Source organism: Phyllobates terribilis, unplaced genomic scaffold, assembly GCF_046119375.1.
Source record: "Phyllobates terribilis strain yellow unplaced genomic scaffold, ASM4611937v1 Scaffold_10__3_contigs__length_209671492, whole genome shotgun sequence".
NCBI classification, from domain to species: Eukaryota; Metazoa; Chordata; class Amphibia; order Anura; family Dendrobatidae; genus Phyllobates; species Phyllobates terribilis.
In genome coordinates this window covers 39,984,924-40,003,924 of record NW_027362770.1, presented here as the reverse complement: position 1 = coordinate 40,003,924, position 19,001 = coordinate 39,984,924, and positions in this window count along the sequence as shown.

Genomic DNA, 19,001 nt, shown 5'->3' with positions numbered 1-19,001 from the left:
TCCAGGGTAATGACTTGTATATAAGGACAAAGAAATACTAAAAACAAAAGTTATTGACTGTGGAAGACATTTATGCGACCAAAATGAACATGAACAACATTCATCTGAAGCTGATGATACCACCTAGCAGCACCTGTCCCTATTGTAAATGCATCTAACAGTGTTATCAATAAGGAATAGAATAGATTTTAATATTTTTGGGCAGCACCAGCAGCACGCAATAATACCGGGCTGGATCGGTGTAATTCGCTATCCATACTGTGATACCTAACTCGTAAATGAATTTCAAATAATACAGTTAATATTCTAGAATATAGAATCTGTTTGAATTGTCCTTCTGATTATTAAGGAGTGGGCCTCCTATATTGTTATTGCATATGCAGCAATTTCAAGGGCTGACAAAAATTAGGACATACACATTTGAAGAGAAGTAGAAAAACCCATAAAAAAACAGTAGGATCTTTCTTTAGTATAAAAACCAGACTCGCCAATGTAACCACAATGTAATCACATTGTTCAGCTCCTGAACCTCCTCCTCCTGTTTGATCTCCATCTCTGAAATGACTACATCAGTCACAAGCTGGAAGCACATGTATCCATCCGAATTTAACGTGCCTATATTTCAGACTCTATAGCTGTATGTAAATAGGCAAGATCTTCAACCATCTAGTTCATCTTATTAAACTCAAAGTATGGAAAGATCTCACCTGAGAAGTAAATGCTGGTCCACCATGTCAGGCTTTTCAGAGATCTGGATTCAGATGGGGACCTGACCCTATACCCCAGAACTCCTGCCCTTATAAGGACAGTCGACAGCTGACCATATTTTGGCATCACATGATGATCCCTATACGCCTCCCAACGTGTTTCCTCTATTCATAGATTCTTCAAGGGAATGGCCCATAGGCATAAGTTAGTCCATAGGGGATAGAAAGTCCAAATTCCCTTCCCCATACAGCAATCCCATGTGTGTTTCGAGAGACATTGATACACTAGTGGCGGATACCACGTTCCTCTCCATCTCCAGTTACAGATTTTCTACATATACCCTGTTGGGGTTCAAGATATACGCAGCTAGAGACTCTGTGTCCTCTTCTCCTGCATCCACTCTTAACATCTACAAACAGTCGGTTTACTGATGAAGTTCAGATTGACCGAAACGTTTATGTTTTTTATGGACTGCATTAAAATTCTTCTCAATTGAACTTTTTGTGTGCTGAGGTCATTTTCAGTCTATCATCAACATGACCTGCAAGGTTTGCACTATGAACTGTCCTGAAGGAGTAGTCAGGGCCCACCGGAGGAGTCTCCGGTTCTCTGGTGGGCCCGTCCAACCCTGTCAAGAAGCAGCCCTGGCTAAGAAAAGTCTGTGGGAAGGTTCTCGGACACTCTATAGCTGCTTTTTTACTGTGCACTGGCTCCAGCAATCTATAAGATTGCAATCTATTAGATCCCTTCACTGGCTCCCCATTGCCCAGAGATTCCAGTTCAAAACCCTAACCATGACATGCAAAGCCATCCACAGCCTGTCTATATATATATATGACCTCTTCTCCTGGTACACACCTGCACGCAACCTCCGATCCTCACAAGATTTCCTTCTCTGCTCTCCTCTAATCTCATCTTCTCACAAACGCATACAAGATTTCTTGTTGAACTCTGTAGTACCCCAACATATCAGACTCTCGCCTACTATTGAAACCTTTAAAAGGAAGCTGACATCCCACCTCTTCTGACAAGCCTACAACCTGCAGTAACCCTCTATCCACCATACCGCTGCACGACCAGCTGGCGACATATAATAATAAATAATAATAATAATTGTACTACTTGTACTCTAGGTCAATTGATGCACTTTCCTGGTGTCTGCCCCTAAATTGATGTTTTTTGGTAGCTTTTGGTCCCATTTGAAGATGTTGTGCATGCGTTTGCTTTTGGTCCTCTGAATCCAATAGTATTCAGCAATGTTCGGCGAATATTGGACAATTACATTGGCGAATACTGCAGAAACGGCGATCGTAATTTCGAAACGAATATTGAAATATTCGCTTGTCTCTAATCAGCAACAACCTTTAAAAAATCATGTGGGCATGGCATGATGATCACCCTGGTGAAATGGTGGTGGAGGATATGGAGAAGGATGAGGGCGACATAAAAAAGAACAATTCCTTAAACCTATACCCATGTCAGAGAGTGAAGTGGTGCATGGCATTATAGACCCCTAAAAAAGTAACCACTGGATTTGATTTTATGTTCAATGCTATTGACTCACCCCCTGGGCCGTGGGGCACTCGGATCCGGGCAATTAGGGAAACGATGGGAGTAGTAGTGGCAACCCGGTTCCGTGGCTCAGGGTGGTCAGGCCAGTGGTAGTCCGTTATGTGTTAATGATTACGTCCGACTACGCCACCCGTGGATTTGCGGTCATTAGGAACCGCCGCTGCATGCAGACCGCTGGGGTTGATGAGGTGTGCAGCTATGGTAGTGTGACTCCCCACGGGAAGAGTGAGGCCCCAGGGCAGTATAGTGGATGGTGGGAGTGATGGTAGTGAGAGTCCCAGTGCTGATAGTGCTGGAGGATCAAGGAGCACACAGACAACAGGTTGCAGTCCAGGGGTCTTTACTAAAACAGGTAAATTGACCCACAAACAGTCCCAGCTAGGAGGGGACCTGGACGTCTGAGAGCAACGGGGAAATTGGCCCTGGTCAGGGTGAGGGTGTAGGCCTACCGTGCTTTCTGCGCTCCTTCTGACTATCTCCTCCTGATAGGATAACAGCCCACGTTTCCGAGCTTTCCGTGCTTTCTCGCCTGTATGGCCTGCGACGTGGGTTCCTTTCTGCTCCCAGCCTTGTACGGCTTCACTGGTCCCTTCGGTTGTGGCAGGGCCTCCAGGCTTCTTAGGCCAAGGAATGTACAGTCCCTTGCGGACTGGTTCTCTGCTGGGGGATGTGGAATCCTTCCAGCCTCAGACACCAAAGTCTGGTAAAATTAAGTCTTTTCTCTGCCAAGACAGGCTCTCTTCGCCTCTTGTCTCTGGCTGGTGGCTCTCTCCTACTGCCACACTTCCTCTTAGGTGCAATCAACTTTCTGTCCCTGCTCCACTCTGGGACACGTCTCAAAGCTGAGACAGGCAATCCAGTTCTCTCTAACCCTGTCCCCAGTACCAGCTTTTATAGGGGCAGCCAGCTCCCCCTACTGGCCTGAGACAGGAGGCATTGCATGCTAATGTTCCCCTGACCAGAGAACCTCCCCCTTGCTCTCAGACACAGCTTTATTACACTTGTGGCATCCAGGTAGGGTGACACATTCCCCCCTAGTGAAATTTAGTACTCCGGGACTAAACAATAAACAAAGACAATATGCATAACAATAATACATTAATAGACAGATGATGCACAGATTGAGTTCTTTAGGTCACAGTGTGGTCTGTGACCGGGTGTCCATATCACCAAAACAACGGGGAGCCTTAACCAGGTGGGGGTCTGTCCTACCCCAAGTCCTTTACAGTCTTAGTTCATTCCTGGGTTAGGCTCCGAACGCAGTCCATACAAGGTCCCGGTTATAAAAAGTCCATAACCTGTGAGTCCTTACGGTTGCTGCAAGAGACTGAAACACACTATCAATAAACATGCAGGTAACTTGGCAAACAATTTAACATTTGGCAACAGGGTTATTTACAATTTTTAGTACACACTATATTCTCCAGCGAGCGGGTATCTGTCCCTTTGTGCTCCTGGTTGACCTCCTTAACCCACTGTCTGGTGGTGGACCAACCTGGCTTTCCCCACTAGCGTTAGGGGTACAGCTACCAGCTGAATGTACAGATAGGGCAGGCAGCTGTCTGCGGGTCCTCTGGCTTACCGCAGGCATGGCAGGCTCACTGTCAGCAGAGGGTTGACTCTCCTGGGCTGCTGGAACAGGCTCTTCTGCCTCTGGAACCGCTTGCTCCTCTTCACCTTCCGGCTCTGGTGTTGGTTGTTGCTGGGCCGGTTGCAGGAAATGCAGGACAGGTACCACTATAACATCATTTATGCGAGTCCAGGACTGAGGGAACTCTCCGAGAACGGTGCTGATCATTTCTTCCTTGTCCTCTGCGGGTTCAAGGTCACTCTGATCCTCTTCTGCACTAAGGAGTTGCTCGGGGCACCTTTTGAGGTGGTCTCTGGAGACGACACTAGTGGTTTCTCCTCCGTCCTTGGTGATTACGCACACCTTTGGGTTGTCGTGGTCAGACTGCAGTACGGTGTAGGGTTCCCTTTCCCACTGGTCATCCAACTTATGTAGCCTTCTTTTTCGCTTCAGGACTTGCTCACCAGGTTCTAGGGGACTAGCAGGGGCGTGTTGATTGAAGAGTCTTTCTTGCTTCTCTCTCACCTGGGCCAGGCTCTTCTCCACACTCTCCTGTACCTTCTTGCACTGCAGTTGCCTTTCCGTATCCCAGTCCGCATCCGGGGAGGTGTCCTCAGGTATTAGGACTTCCATCTCCAGGTCTACGGGCAGCTTACCCGGTCTGGCTCGCATCAGGTAAGCCGGGGTGCAGTTTGTAGCGTTCACCGGGATATTGTTGTACATGTCTACCAGGTCCGGCAGTTTTTCTGGCCACAGGCTACGTTCCTCCAGGGGCAACGTCTTCAGGAGATCAATGACTATATTGTTCATCTTCTCACACATCCCATTGGTTTGGGGGTGGTAAGGCGTTGTACGAATCTTCTTACAGCCATAGAGGTTGCCGAACTCCTGGAAGATTTCAGCTTCAAACGCTGGACCCTGGTCTGTCAGGACCTGTTCCGGATACCCGTGTGGACGGCAGAAGTATTGCTGGAAGGCTCTGGCCGCTGTTTGGGCTGTCAAGTCCTTTACCGGGACCACCACTAGAAAACGGGAATAGTGGTCCACGATTGTCAGGGCATAGATGTATCCGGACCGGCTTGGAGCCAACTTGACATGGTCCAGAGCTACCAGCTCAAGAGGCTGCGTGGTGACGATGGGCCTCAAGGGTGTCTTCTGGCTGGTACGGTCCTTCCTCCTTAGGTGACAAGGGCCACAGTCTCTGCACCATTTTTCCACAGCTCCTCTCATGCCGACCCAAAAGAACCTTCCTCTTAGTAGGAACTCCAGTTTCTTCCAACCGAAGTGCCCAGCTCTGTCATGGTAAGCCCCCAGGACCATAGCTGCATCCCGCCTTGGGACCACGACTTGCCAGGTCAGCTCGTGCGTCCGGTGGTTAACAATCCTTCTGCACAACTTGCCTTCGTAGAGGAACAGCTTGCTCTTCTCCTTCCATAGCTGCTTGGCTTCCTCTGGGGCATCTGGATCTAGGCGGGCATCTTCCCGGGTCAGCAGATCTTTCACCAGGCGGACTGCAGGGTCACTATCTTGGGTCTCGGCCCAGCTGTGGTGAGGTAGGGGATTCATCATCACAGTTGTTAGATCCTCCTCCTTCACGCGGTGAGAGTGTTGAGCGGCTCCATACCGGTGAAACGCGGGGAGTTCTACCTCTTCCAGCTCTTCTGGGTCTTCGTCACCTTCAGGTAAGTGAGGCATTCTTGATAGGGCGTCCGCGTTGGTGTTGGTTTTGCCTGCCCGGTACTTGATCACGAAGTCATAGTTGGAGAGACGGGCCATCCACCGCTGTTCTAGGGCACCCAGTCTTGCATTGTCCAGGTGTGTCAACGGGTTGTTGTCCGTGTACACGGTGAACTTTGCGGAGGCCAGGTAATGCTTGAAGCGTTCAGTCACGGCCCACACCACCGCCAAGAATTCTAGCTTGAAGGAGCTGTAATTCTCCGGGTTCCTTTCGGAGGGCCTCAGCTTCCGGCTGGCGTATGCAATCACCCGTTCTCTGCCCTGTTGGTTTTGGGACAGTACGGCTCCCAGTCCCACATTACTGGCATCTGTGTGGAGAATGAAAGGCTGGCCATAATCAGGGTAGGCCAGGATCTCGTCCCCCGTGAGGGCCATCTTTAGCTGGCGGAAGGACTCCTCTTCCGGTTTATCCCACTTGAAGGGTGGCTTTTGACTCCTGGACTTAGACTGTCCGATCAGGAGGTCCTGCATAGGAGCTGCCATCTTAGTGAACCCGGGGATGAACCTTCGGTAGTAGCCTACCAACCCGAGAAACTGTCTCACCTCTTTGATGTTCGAGGGGCTTGGCCAGCTCTTGATTGCCGTGACCTTGTCAGGGTCAGGAGCCACTCCTTCCGCACTTACCACGTGCCCTAGGTACTGGACCTTTGGTTTCAGCAGGTGGCACTTTGATGGTTTCACCTTCAGGCCATAGCCTGCCAGGGCTTCGAACACCTCGGCCAGGTGCTTTAGGTGGTCCTCGTAGGTCTTCGAATAGACGATCACGTCGTCCAGGTAAAGGAGGACCGTCTCGAAGTTTCGGTGCCCTAGACAGCATTCCATCAGCCGCTGGAAGGTCCCTGGTGCGTTGCAGAGCCCGAAAGGCATGCAGTTGAATTCGCTCAGTCCCATCGGGGTGGTGAAGGCGGTCTTCTCCTTGTCAGCCTCTGCCACAGGAACCTGCCAGTACCCGCTAGTAAGGTCCAAAGTAGAAAAGAAGTTAGCTGATTTTTGTCCGGCTAAAGACTCCTCTATTCTAGGCAGCGGATATGCGTCTTTGTGGGTGATACAGTTGATTTGTCTATAGTCCACGCACATTCTCATGGTGCCGTCTTTCTTTTTCACCAGAACCAAGGGGGCTACCCAGGGGCTACAGCTATCTCTAATGACCCCAGCTTCTTTCATTTCCCGCAGCATACCCTTGGCGTTCTGATAATGTGCAGGGGGTACAGGTCTGTGCCTCTCTTTTATTGGTGGGTGGCTCCCTGTGGGGATGTGGTGTTCTATCCCTTTCACTCTGCCGAAGTCTAGCGGGTGCTTACTAAAGACTCTCGTACTCCTGTACTACCCGGTAGACTCCTTGTTTTTGGTGCAGGGGAGTGGAGTCAGCACCCACGTGGAGTTTCTGGCACCAGTCCTCCTTTTGTTTCTGGGAGCCATTACCCTCCGCCTGTGGAGATGGAGGCAAGGGTTCCACGGCCCTGATAGCTTTGTGTTCGACGACAAACAGTTTGGCAAGTGTAGCGTACCTGGGTAAGTGTACTTCCCTCTCCCCAATGTTGAGGATGCGGACGGGCACCCTCCCATGACGGACATCAACCACCCCCCGGGCTGTCAAAATGGTGGGCCTGCTGTCTGAGTACACGGGTTCTACCATGGCTTGGTAGTCTCTACCTCTCAACCCGATTGCAGTCCGACACCAGATCATCATTTCACTTTTGGGAGGCATGGAAATGGGGAATGGATCACTGAGTCTTACGCTACCGATCTCACCACCAGACAGTTCTACCTGCTGCCGTCTCATCAGGGCTTTTATCTCCTTGTTGAGGACTCTCTTTTGGCTGGAACTAGCATTCACCGCCACCTGTTGTAGAATTACAATTACTTCTGAAAGACAATTTTCAATTATGTTAGTACCCACAGTTATTTTAGGGTGACTTTCATGACGGTCAATGTCCACAATAATCACTCCCTGTGCCGGCAGTTCAACTTTACCAATTTTAATGGTCATCTCCTTGAACCCCATCTGCGGCACGGGTAAGCCATTACTGGCGATGATGCTCAAGTTACTGTCTGGATACCGTGTGATATCAGCATCAGTCCAATACTGCTTAAAAAGTACATAAGGGATTGAGGTTACTTGCGACCCAGTATCCAGCAAGGCGCTCATGGGGATACCGTCCAGCACCACGGGTAAAACCGGGCGCCCCCCAACGTACTTATTACGCCAATTGTAAGGGCCTGGTGATCTTATGCCTGGGGGTCGGCCCTCTGCCCCAGGTTGGACCCGTTTAAATTACAGTACCTGGAAATGTGTCCGGGCTGGTTGCAACGACGGCAAATGGGCTGTCCATCCTCTGCGTAGCGGTCTGTGGGCCTCCCTTGGAACGACGGGATCCTCCTCTGTCAACGCCACGGGACATCCTCCGGCCTTGAAGCCAGCTCGATGGGTCTTGACGGGTCCACTTGCAACGCCTGGACGGTCCTGGTCAACGCCGCGACGCTCCTGGTCAGCTCCTGGACTTGGTGGTGCAGGCCTTTCGACGGGGCTTGGTTCAGGGCCTGTGCATCAGCCTCCACGGAGTCCATAGAGGAGGGCGCCGCCTCCTGGTGGTAGGTGATAGCAGGGCGCCGGGGGTTTATAGCGCCACTGGTTGCAGATTCACGGAGCACCCTTATGGCCCTGTCCTTAAATTGGGCAAAGGTCAGGTCGGGGTTCTGAAAGAACATGAGGCGCAGCTGGGCCCTGTGGGCGCTGGACAGCAGACCCTCTATGAATTGCTCTGTTAGCAGCTTATTGGTTTCCTGCACACTGCCAGGGTCAGTTTGTTGAATAGCCCTCAAGGCTTCCTGCAGATTTAGGGCATAGTCTCTGATGCTGTCCTGTGCCCGCTGCTTACATCCATAGAACCTCATTTTAATTTCAGCGGAGGTACGTGTATCAAAGGTACCCCTCAGCCGGGCCAGAATACCCTTCACAGTCCCTTTCTCCTCAATGGGCCATGATTTTACCTCCCTTTGGGCTGCGCCAGTTAACTACCCTGTCAATATGCTGACCTTCTGTTCCTCTGTCAGGGGGTAAACTTGGAACAAACTATACAGTCTTTCCTTGAAATCAGTTAGGGCATGGGGCTCCCCTGAGTATTTGGGCAGCCAGGCCGCTCCAGGGATGTAGGGCAAGGAAAAGGGCATCACCGCTGCTGCAGCTGCGTTGGTGGTAGTGGGCGCCCCTGTGTCCGACATCTTCCTCCCCCCTAGTGAAGTGTGGCCTACCTTCCGACGATCCTCCTCTGTAGGCCGCGGCTTCGCTGCTGCACTGGACGAGGACCTGGCGTCGCACTCCGATGACGTCAGCGTCGCTCTCTCTCCCTTCCAGGACCTTGCGCAGCGTCGGTGCGTGGGGCGGAGCTTCGGATCTCGCGCGGTTTTGACGTCCACGCCCCTTTTCTTCCCGCGCGGCGTCCTGAAGATGGCGTCCGATGGCGGGAAACAGCTGCGGATGGCGGGAAGACGGCAGAAGACGGCGGGAAAAGGTCCAAGATGGCGTCTGATGGCGGGAATCGGCTCCGGACGGCGGGAAACTTCGCCACAGGTAAGTTTACAACAGTCTTTTTCAGACACACAGTACCCGGTGGTTGCGGGCACGAGATCCTGCCGACTACGCCAAAGCTGACTCACCCCCTGGGCCGTGGGGCACTTGGATCCGGGCAATTAGGGATGGGAGTAGTAGTGGCAACCCGGTTCCGTGGCTCAGGATGGTCAGGCCAGTTGTAGTCCGTTATGTGTTAATGATTATGTCCGACTACGCCACCCGTGGATTTGCGGTCATTAGGAACCGCCGCTGCATGCAGACCGCTGGGGCTGATGAGGTGTGCAGCTGTGGTAGTGTGACTCCCCACGGGAAGAGTGCGGCCCCAGGGCAGTATAGTTGATGGTGGGAGTGATGGTAGTGAGAGTCCCAGTGCTGATAGTGCTGGAGGAGCAAGGAGCACACAGACAACAGGTTGCAGTCCAGGGGTCTTTACTAAAACAGGTAAATTGACCCACAAACAGTCCCAGCTAGGAGGGGACCTGGACGTCTGAGAGCAACGGGGAAATTGGCCCTGGTCAGGGTGAGGGTGTAGGCCTACCGTGCTTTCTGCACTCCTTCTGACTATCTCCTCCTGATAGGATAACAGCCCACGTTTCCGAGCTTTCCGTGCTTTCTCGCCTGTATGGCCTGCGACGTGGGTTCCTTTCTGCTCCCAGCCTTGTACGGCTTCACTGGTCCCTTCGGTTGTGGTAGGGCCTCCAGGCTTCTTAGGCCAAGGAATGTACAGTCCCTTGCGGACTGGTTCTCTGCTGGGGGATGTGGAATCCTTTCAGCCTCAGACACCAAAGTCTGGTAAAATTAAGTCTTTTCTCTGCCAAGACAGGCTCTCTTCGCCTCTTGTCTCTGGCTGGTGGCTCTCTCCTACTGCCACACTTCCTCTTAGGTGCAATCAACTTTCTGTCCCTGCTCCACTCTGGGACACGTCTCAAAGCTGAGACAGGCAATCCAGTTCTCTCTAACCCTGTCCCCAGTACCAGCTTTTATAGGGGCAGCCAGCTCCCCCTACTGGCCTGAGACAGGAGGCATTGCATGCTAATGTTCCCCTGACCAGAGAACCTCCCCCTTGCTCTCAGACACAGATTTATTACACTTGTGGCATCCAGGTAGGGTGACACACTATCATCTGGTAATGTTGTTGAGAAGTCTGGCCCAATCCAGTCCTTGTTCATTTTGATAGGTCAGCCTGTCAGCATTTTCAATTGACAGGTGGATGGATGCGCCTATCATTTATATCAGTTATAATGCCCCTGGCAGAACTAAAAACCATCTCTGACAAAACGCTAGCGGGCAGGACCTCCAAGGCATAGAAAGACAGTTCATGTCCAGCTTGGATACCCAACAGTTGTAAGACACAGAGAGGAATCATGGAGGGTGCTGATATGGTCACCAAGGTAGTCCTTCAGCATCTTCCAAAAATTTTCCCTCCTTGTGAAAGTACCCCACGCATCAGGGCCTGGGCCCTGGAAGGGTCTGAGAAAACTGTCCTAAACTTTTGGCTGTGTTCCCCTGCCTCTGCTGCATCGTATTTTTGTCTCCCTTGCCTGTGCTCCTTGGTTGCCCAAGGAACTGTGACCTCTGCCACCAGCGTTTTTAGATGGGAATTTTTTGAATAATTCCACAACAAGGGCCTTCTGGTACTGCAACATCTTACTAGACCTCTTCCCTGCGGGAAGGAGAGATAGAAAGTTCTCCTTGTTGTGTGGGTCTATAAGTGCGACAGTCCAGTAATATCTGTCACACAAAATGTGTAAAACTCAAGGTTCATGGGAAAGTCAGTGGAACATAAACTCAGCCATGTGTGCCAGACTGCTAACAGGCAAGACTTCCGTGTCTTCACCAAGGGGACGACTGACCATGCTCTCCTCCTCATCCTCCTCCTCCTCCTACTCCCTTTCCTCAGGTCATCCATGCTGAACAGACGGTATGACAGTTGTGTGGGTAGTACTGTCTATAGTAGCTCAGGAAACTAGCTCCTGTTCCCCCTCCTCCTGCTCTTCCTCCTCCTCATTGTCACCCAATCCACTTTGGGATGAGATTCCTTGCTCCATCTCATCGTCCTCCGCCTGCAATGCCTCCTCTTTAATTGTGAGCAGCGAGCCTTTCAGTACGGCATGGGTAATGTTCTGGGACCCGTGCTTGTGGAAGGCAGATATGAGACCGGAAGAAAAAGTGGCGTCTGGGGACCGAGTATGGACACCCGCCACCTTGGGGTTATGGAAAGCTTCCGCCACCACAAGCCTAAAAGGCAACATTTCTGTCCAGAAATGTGGCAGTTTAGTATTTCGGCCTGTGGGTGGGTGTATGGTTGGCTGCATACTTGCGCTTGCATTCCAAGTAACACAAAGCTAAGGAGATGGATGGCTTCATCATCATGAATAAATTGATTGTTGTCTATGAGACTGACCACAATATTAGCCCAGTGACATGCGTCAGTGAGATGTACTGTCCCTGGACACATTCACTTGTCCACGTATTTGTGGTTAGGTGGTCCTTCCCACTAAGTGCACTGGGAAGGGCACGGGTAATGTTCTGGGACCCGTGCTTGTGGAAGGCGGAGACAACACAGCAACACCAGGAGAAATAGTGGCAGCTGGAGACCGAGTATGAACACCCGGCCACCGCTGCCATGAGGTTGTGGAAAGCTTCTGCCTCCACAAGCCTAAAAGGCAACATTTCAAGTACAAGCAAGCAGTCCAGAAATGTGGCAGTTTAGTATTGCGGCCTGTGGGTGGGTGGGTGGTTGGCTTCATACTTGCTCTTGCATTCCAGGTAACACAAAGCTAAGGAGATTGCCTCACCATCATGAATAATTTGCTCAAAGAGTAGGAGACCGACCACTGCTGCTGTATACCTTCTGAACATCATGCTGAAGCTTGATTGACCCAGGGTCCGCAATCCTATGCGTCGGGAGGATGTATTCCATCCAGTGGTCCCACTAGGTCCTGGCTTCCACAATAATAACCCAGTGACATGCGTCAGTGAGATGTATCGTCCCTGGCCACATTCACTTGTCCACATGTTTGTGGTTAGGCGGTCCTTCCCACTAAGTGCACTGGGGAGAGCAAGGGTAATGTTCTGGGACCCGTACATGTGGAAGGTGGAAACGACACCGGGAGAAATAGTGGTGGCTTGGGACCAAGTATGGACAACCGGCCGTCGCCACCATGAATATTGCGGCCTGTGGGTGAGTGGCTGGCTGCATACTTGCGCTTACATTCCAAGGACTGGGGTTGGGACAACTGAACGCTGCGAAATAACAAGGACGTGGATGGTGATGGTTGCAAGTCTTCAACAACAGGTGCAGGGCGGGAGGTATCTTCGCATGCGCCATGGACAGGGGATTGGCATGCACGCACAACAGCGGAAGAGGCAGTGGTGTCACCCGCAGACACTGTTTCAGGACCTTGGCGTTAGGCCCAGCTAGTCGCGTGCTTTGCTGGAATGTGCCTGAGCGTGCTAGTGGTGGTCAGGTTGGTAGTTTTAGTGCGCCTGATGATGCTGGCCTGGCAGATGTTGCAAATGGCTTTTTTGGGGTTATCTAAACAGTCTTTAAAAAATAAACAGACTCTGGAAGACCTAACAGTAGTCCTGGCATCTTTCATCGTGTTGGTATTTCAGGGAGCAGTTGCCTGCTTTGTGTATGTGGCCACCACACTGCTTGTTTCTGCCTGTTGTCGTGCTACGCCTCAATCCCCCTGTGTGCTGCTGTCCTCGCTCTGCATGTTCCCTTGCCAGGTTGGGTCAGTGACTTCATCGTCCACCGTTTTGTCTTCCACTTCCGCACCCTGGTCCTCCTCCTGACTTTCTGTGTATTGTGTCTCATCATTATCCACCTCTTGGAACAGTAATTGCACTTTCCCACTATCACCTTTGGGTGACCATGGTTGCTCAAATCGCTATATGCGATCTTCTGTTGCCTTGCTTGAAGCTGGCCGGCCGAGAGGCCCAAATCTATCGATGGAAATGTGAACAGCTCTTGGGGTAAGCCTGGACTCTAATTGCTCCTTCAAACTACATATCCAAGCTTTTTCCACTTCCGAGCTGACCGAGCGAGAGGCCAGAATCTATAAATGGAAAGATGAACAAAACATCTCTTTGGAATGTCCAAGTGTGGGATCAGTTGTCTCATGCCACTCGGAATGGTGGGAGGAAGGAGGATCAGGGTGAGGAATATGCCGACTCCAAGTAAAAAATATCCGCCGGATCACACATTCCTCAACTACGAATCTTCAAAAATAATATTGCACGCCCTCATCATCTCCTGCCTCGATTACTGCAACCTCCTAGTCTGTGGCCTCCCTTCTAACAGTCTCGCACCCCTCCAATCTATCCTAAACTCTGCTGCCTGACTAATCCACCTGTCCCATAACTACTCCCCGGCCTATCCTCTCTGTCAATCCCTTCACTGGCTCCCCATTGCCCGGAGACACCAGTTCAAAACCCTAATCTTGGCATGCAAAGCCATCCACAACCTGTCTCCTCCATACATCTGTGACCTAGTCTCACGGTACTTACTTACACGCAACCTCCGATCCTCACAAGATCTCCTTCTCTACTCCTCTCTTATCTCCTCTTCCCACAATCACATACAAGATTTCTCCCGTGCATTCCACCTTCTCTGGATTTTGCTACCCCAACATTTCTGACTCTCACCTACTGTTGAAACCTTTAAAATGCACCTGAAGACCCACCTCTCCTGACAAGCGTACAACCTGCAGTAACCCTCGCTCCACCATACCATCATGGCCAGCTCTATCCTCCCCTACTGTATCCTATTCCTCACCCATCCCTTGTAGACTGTGAGCCTTCGCGGGAAGGGTCCTCTCTTCTCCTGTAGCTGTCGCTGTCGCATTTTTGATCAAGATTATTGTAATTGTTTTTGTGATGTATACCCTTTTTCGCATGTACTGTAAAGCGCCTTGCAATAAATGGCGCTAAAGTAATAATAATAATGTCGCCCAGACTTAATATTACTGAGACTGAACCATGTGGAAAACAGAGTGGTGGTGGTGGTGGCAAACTGACTGGAAACATTATCTGCTATCCAAACAGCAACCTTTTCACACTGCTATGGCTTCAATAGTGGTGTTCCGCGGCCCCCTTGAAATTTGGTCAGGAAGGTAGTTCGACATGATGTAGGTGTTTGTTGTGCTCCATTAGCAGGCACTGTTCCATCACCATAACATCCACTTCCCTGTCACTTGCCACACACCTTTCCTATTTTAAATGGAGTTTAATATTTGTCACAATGCCAAAAATGTCTGGATTATTACCGCAGTAATATAGGGTCACGTCTGATGACCACAGTTTTAGGCAGCGACCTGGGAGACAGAGATGCTCCCAGGGGTCTTCTCCATGCTGTTCCCATGTCTTTTCAGCACTGTATGGATGTGTCTGATCATGTCTCGCACACCACATGGGAAGATAAGGTAGTAAAATGTTAAAATGACATTTACTGGTAAATGTATTTTTCACTGTTGAAAGCAATGCAAAAGTGCAAAAACGCATCAAAAACGCTACATGACAACAAAGCCCATCGCATGGAGGAGCATTTTTATTTTTATATATTTATTTTGCCCTGAAAAGGATGTTCCTTAAAATTTTTCCCAAGAAAATCCATTTTGATTTTGTTTTTGTATGTTTTATTGTGAGTCAGTAAAAGTGTCAGAATACTCTGACAACATTGCTGACAGCAGTGACCTGGGAGTCACCTTGCCCATTTTAAATGGAGTTTAATATTTGTCAGTTTGCCAAAAATGTCGGTTATTACCGCAGTAATATAGGATCACGTCTGATGACCACAGTTTTAGGCAGTGACCTGGAAGTCAGAGATGCTTCCAGGGATCTTCCCCATGCTGTCCACATGTCATTTGAGCACTGTTCCCATCGATTTCGGCAAATTTTAGGCCCTCTGCAGACAACCGGGGGGGGGTGGGGGGGCAAGGCCACCTGAAAAATGCTCATGTTTCCCATAGACTTATATTGGGCTCATTGCCCGGACCGAGCACTTGAGCATTCCTATTTGCTCGACTCGAACAACGAGTACCCGAGTGTTTTAGTGCTCGCTCATCACTAGTTTCAACACCTGTCCCTATTGGGGGAGTGCATTGATGCAAATCAATACGTTTACCCAGTGGGCAGTGAAATTCATGTATTGTCCCTGCTCATGTGCAGTGGGAAGCTCCATCCCCTATTTTCATCTGCAGCGATAAGTTCCATCCTCTCTATTCATGTGCAGTGGTAAGCTCCACCCCCTTTAATCATGTTCAGTGTGACGCGCCCCCAGGGCTGTGGGGTACTCGTATGGATGCTGGTGGGGGAGATATCATGGTGGCTGGCCCAGTCCGTGGCCCAGGGCGGTCAACAAAAAGGGGAATATTATCTATAGGGGATTTTGTAATAGTGTTCGTGATGCCACCTGTGGAATGTGGCTAAAGGGAGCCGCCGCTGCGGAGCAGTCCTCTGAAGCTGATGTTACTGCAGCAGGGATGGTGTGGCTCTCCACAGGAAGAGCTAGCTCCAGGGCAGCATAGGGAAATGGATGGTGGTACAGGTGAGAGACGGCCAGGACGGTTTAGGGAGAAATGACAGACATTCACACGGGGGTTCGCTTCGGTACCTTTACTGGTGTAGTTGCAGGTATGGTCCAGGGTACTCGGTACGAAGGGTGCACTTCTGGACTCTCCCCAGTGAGCGGGTATAGGGCCTCCTGATCCGTTGCTTTCACTTGCTAAGCTTCTGACCTGCCTGGAGCTAGGCCTGGCTTGATTAAAGTCTCTCTCTCTTGCACCTGCTGACCTGTTGGTAGGGCCTTCTCTTGGAGATCACTCTCCCTGGAGGCTGGGGCCTCCGTGACTCCTGACCCTGATACTGTAGTTAGCGTTGGTCGACCTGGGACTTGTAGTCCTAAAGGTATCCGGTGGTCCCTACTGGGTATAAGGAACCCTGTAGGCGCGGACACGGGGTCCGGTGTATAGTTCGGGGTGAGCCTGGTACGCTCCTCTGCCCCCTTCTACTCCTCTCTCCTGTCTCTTCTCTCCTCTGCCTTCGGCCACACTCAGGGCCCTCACTAGGCTTCAGTGCGTGCTGTAAGCCTAAACTTGCCTTGTACAGCAGCCTGCGTGCTGCTCCCTCACTGAGCACAATAACTTCTTACTGAACTAACTGAGCTGCCTGGCTCCACGCTCCATATATATATCCCTAACGGGCTCCCTGTGGTGGTCTGAGGTGGTGGGTGGAGGTGTGTGAATGTGTGAGGGCCTGTTGTGGAGAAGTCCTTCCATGCACCCTTTTGGGTTCTGTGGCACCTGTGCGTAGCAGGGCGCCACAAGTGAAAATCTCAACTCCCTCTATTCATGTGCAGTGACAAGCTCCACTACCACTATTCATGTGAAGTGACAAGCTCCACCTTCTCTATTCATCTGCAGTGGGAAGCTCCTTCCCTCTAGTCATGTGCAGTGTATTCTCCACCCCCTCTAATCATGTGCAATGACAATCTCCACCTTCTATATTCATGTGTAATGGGAATCTCCACTCTCTATTCATGTGCAGTGGGAATCTCATCTCCCTCTATTCATGTGCAGTGGGAGTGTCCCCTCTCTCTATTCATGTGCAGTGGGAATCTCATCTCCCTCTATTCATGTGCAGTGGGAATATCCCCTCTCTCTTGTCATGTGCAGTGGGAATCTCCCCTCTCTCTATTCATGTGCAGTGGAAATCTCATCTCCCTCTATTCATGTGCAGTGGGAATCTCCACTCCCTCTATTCATGTGCAGTGGGAATCTCATATCCCTCTATTCATGTGCAGTGGGAATCTCCACTCCCTCTATTCATGTGCAGTGGGAATCTCCCCTCTCTCTATTCATGTGCAGTGGGAATCTCATCTACCTCTATTCATGTGCAGTGGGAATCTCCACTCCCTCTATTCATGTGCAGTGGGAATCTCCACTCCCTCTATTCATGTGCAGTGGGAATCTCATATCCCTCAATTCATGTGCAGTGGGAATCTCCACTCCCTCTATTCATGTGCAGTGGGAATCTCCACTCCCTCTATTCATGTGCAGTGGGAATCTCCCCTCTCTCTATTCAAGTGGAGTGGGAATCTCCACTCCCTCTATTCATGTGCAGTGGGAATCTCATCTCCCTCTATTCATGTGCAGTGGAAATCTCCCCTCTCTCTATTCATGTGCAGTGGGAATCTCATCTCTCTTTATTCATGTGCAGTGGGAATCTCATCTCTCTTTATTCATGTGCAGTGGGAATCTCCCCTCTCTCTATTCATGTGCAGTAGGAATCTCCACTCCCTCTATTCATGTGCAGTGGGAATCTCATCTCCGTCTGTTCATGTGCAGTGGGAATCTCATCTCCGTCTATTCATTTGAAGTGGGAATCTCATCTCCGTCTGTTCATGTGCAGTGGGAATCTCTACTACCTCTTCTCATGTGCAGTGGGAATCTCATCTCCCTCTATTCATGTGCAGTGGGAATCTCTACTACCTCTATTCATGTGAAGTGGGAATCTCTACTAGTGTTGAGCCACCCCCGTAGTGTTCGAGTTTGGTTCGGTACGTCGAACACCCGTATGTTCGACGAACTGTTCGTCGAACTGTTCGACGAACACCTTCGAACACCGTTAAAACCAATGGCAGGCAAACAAAAATACATAGCAACACATAGAAAACACATAGAAAACACTTCAAATGTGTCCAAAAGCTGACAAACTGCTCAGAAGACACAACTAACACATGGAAAAGTGACATGTACGTATAGTCATGCGAAAAGAAAAAGGTGGAGGAGTAAAAGGAGGGGGAGACACAGATATAGGCATGTCATGCCCTTCTAAAATCAATAAAGGCTGGAGTAAAAATCTAAAATCAGCCTACCAACACCCAGACGTCATGACAAGAAAGTTAAAAAAAGAAATATCTTTAGGTAGAATGGCGGTTCCATTCAGATCACTTTCCTTACAAGACATAGTGGTATCCCCTTTGTGAGTTGTGCCAAAAACGGAACCCAATACATTCGGACTAATCCACCATTTGTCATATCCAAGGGGCAGGTCAGTAAACGACAACATCGACGCGGAACCAAGTACAGTAGTATATACTGTACATCCTTTGACAAGACAATCAGGCGGATCAAGAAGTTGGGAAGGGTCACCCTAATGGCCAAAACAGACATTGATGCGGCGTTCCGGTTACTTACTACCTGTGCCTCCGAATAGTGTCCACCTATTGGGCTGCTTCTGGGAAGGAGCATACTATAGAGATCGCTGTTTGCCCATGGGGTGCTCCAGATCCTGCTCACTATTTGAGGCGTTTAGTTGCTTCCTCGAATGGGTTGTAATGGACGTTTCTAAGGGGGCACATATTATCCATTACCTCGACAACTTCATATGCCTGGGCCCAAAAGATTTGCCACAGTGTGAATACACGCGGTAGTCCACCTGTGAGAAGGAGAGAGCTGGAGGGAGAGCGGACACCACAGAGCCGAGTGGTTAGATGGAGAACGGAAGAAGGAAAGAGGGAGAGGGAGGTAAGGGAGTACAGTGGAAGGCCAACCTGAGCTCCCCCACGTTCCTGCTGGGCGGGGAACAGCCCTGGGAAGAAAAGCCGCTTGCCCATCCCTTTGAGGTTACGGGCGCTAGAGTGCGAAGCCGACACGGCCAGTCCGTTCCTGCCCATGCGACCTCCGTGTCGCCGGGTTTGTGCCAGAGCCGCGGTGGACCCTGACGGCCAGCCCCCTCTCCCAATACTGGTGCCTGTCCGCTGGTGGGTCGAGCCCCCCCGCGGTGGGGGGGAGTAACATCTGCAGAAGAAAGATCATCTTCCAGCCAAACTAAGAT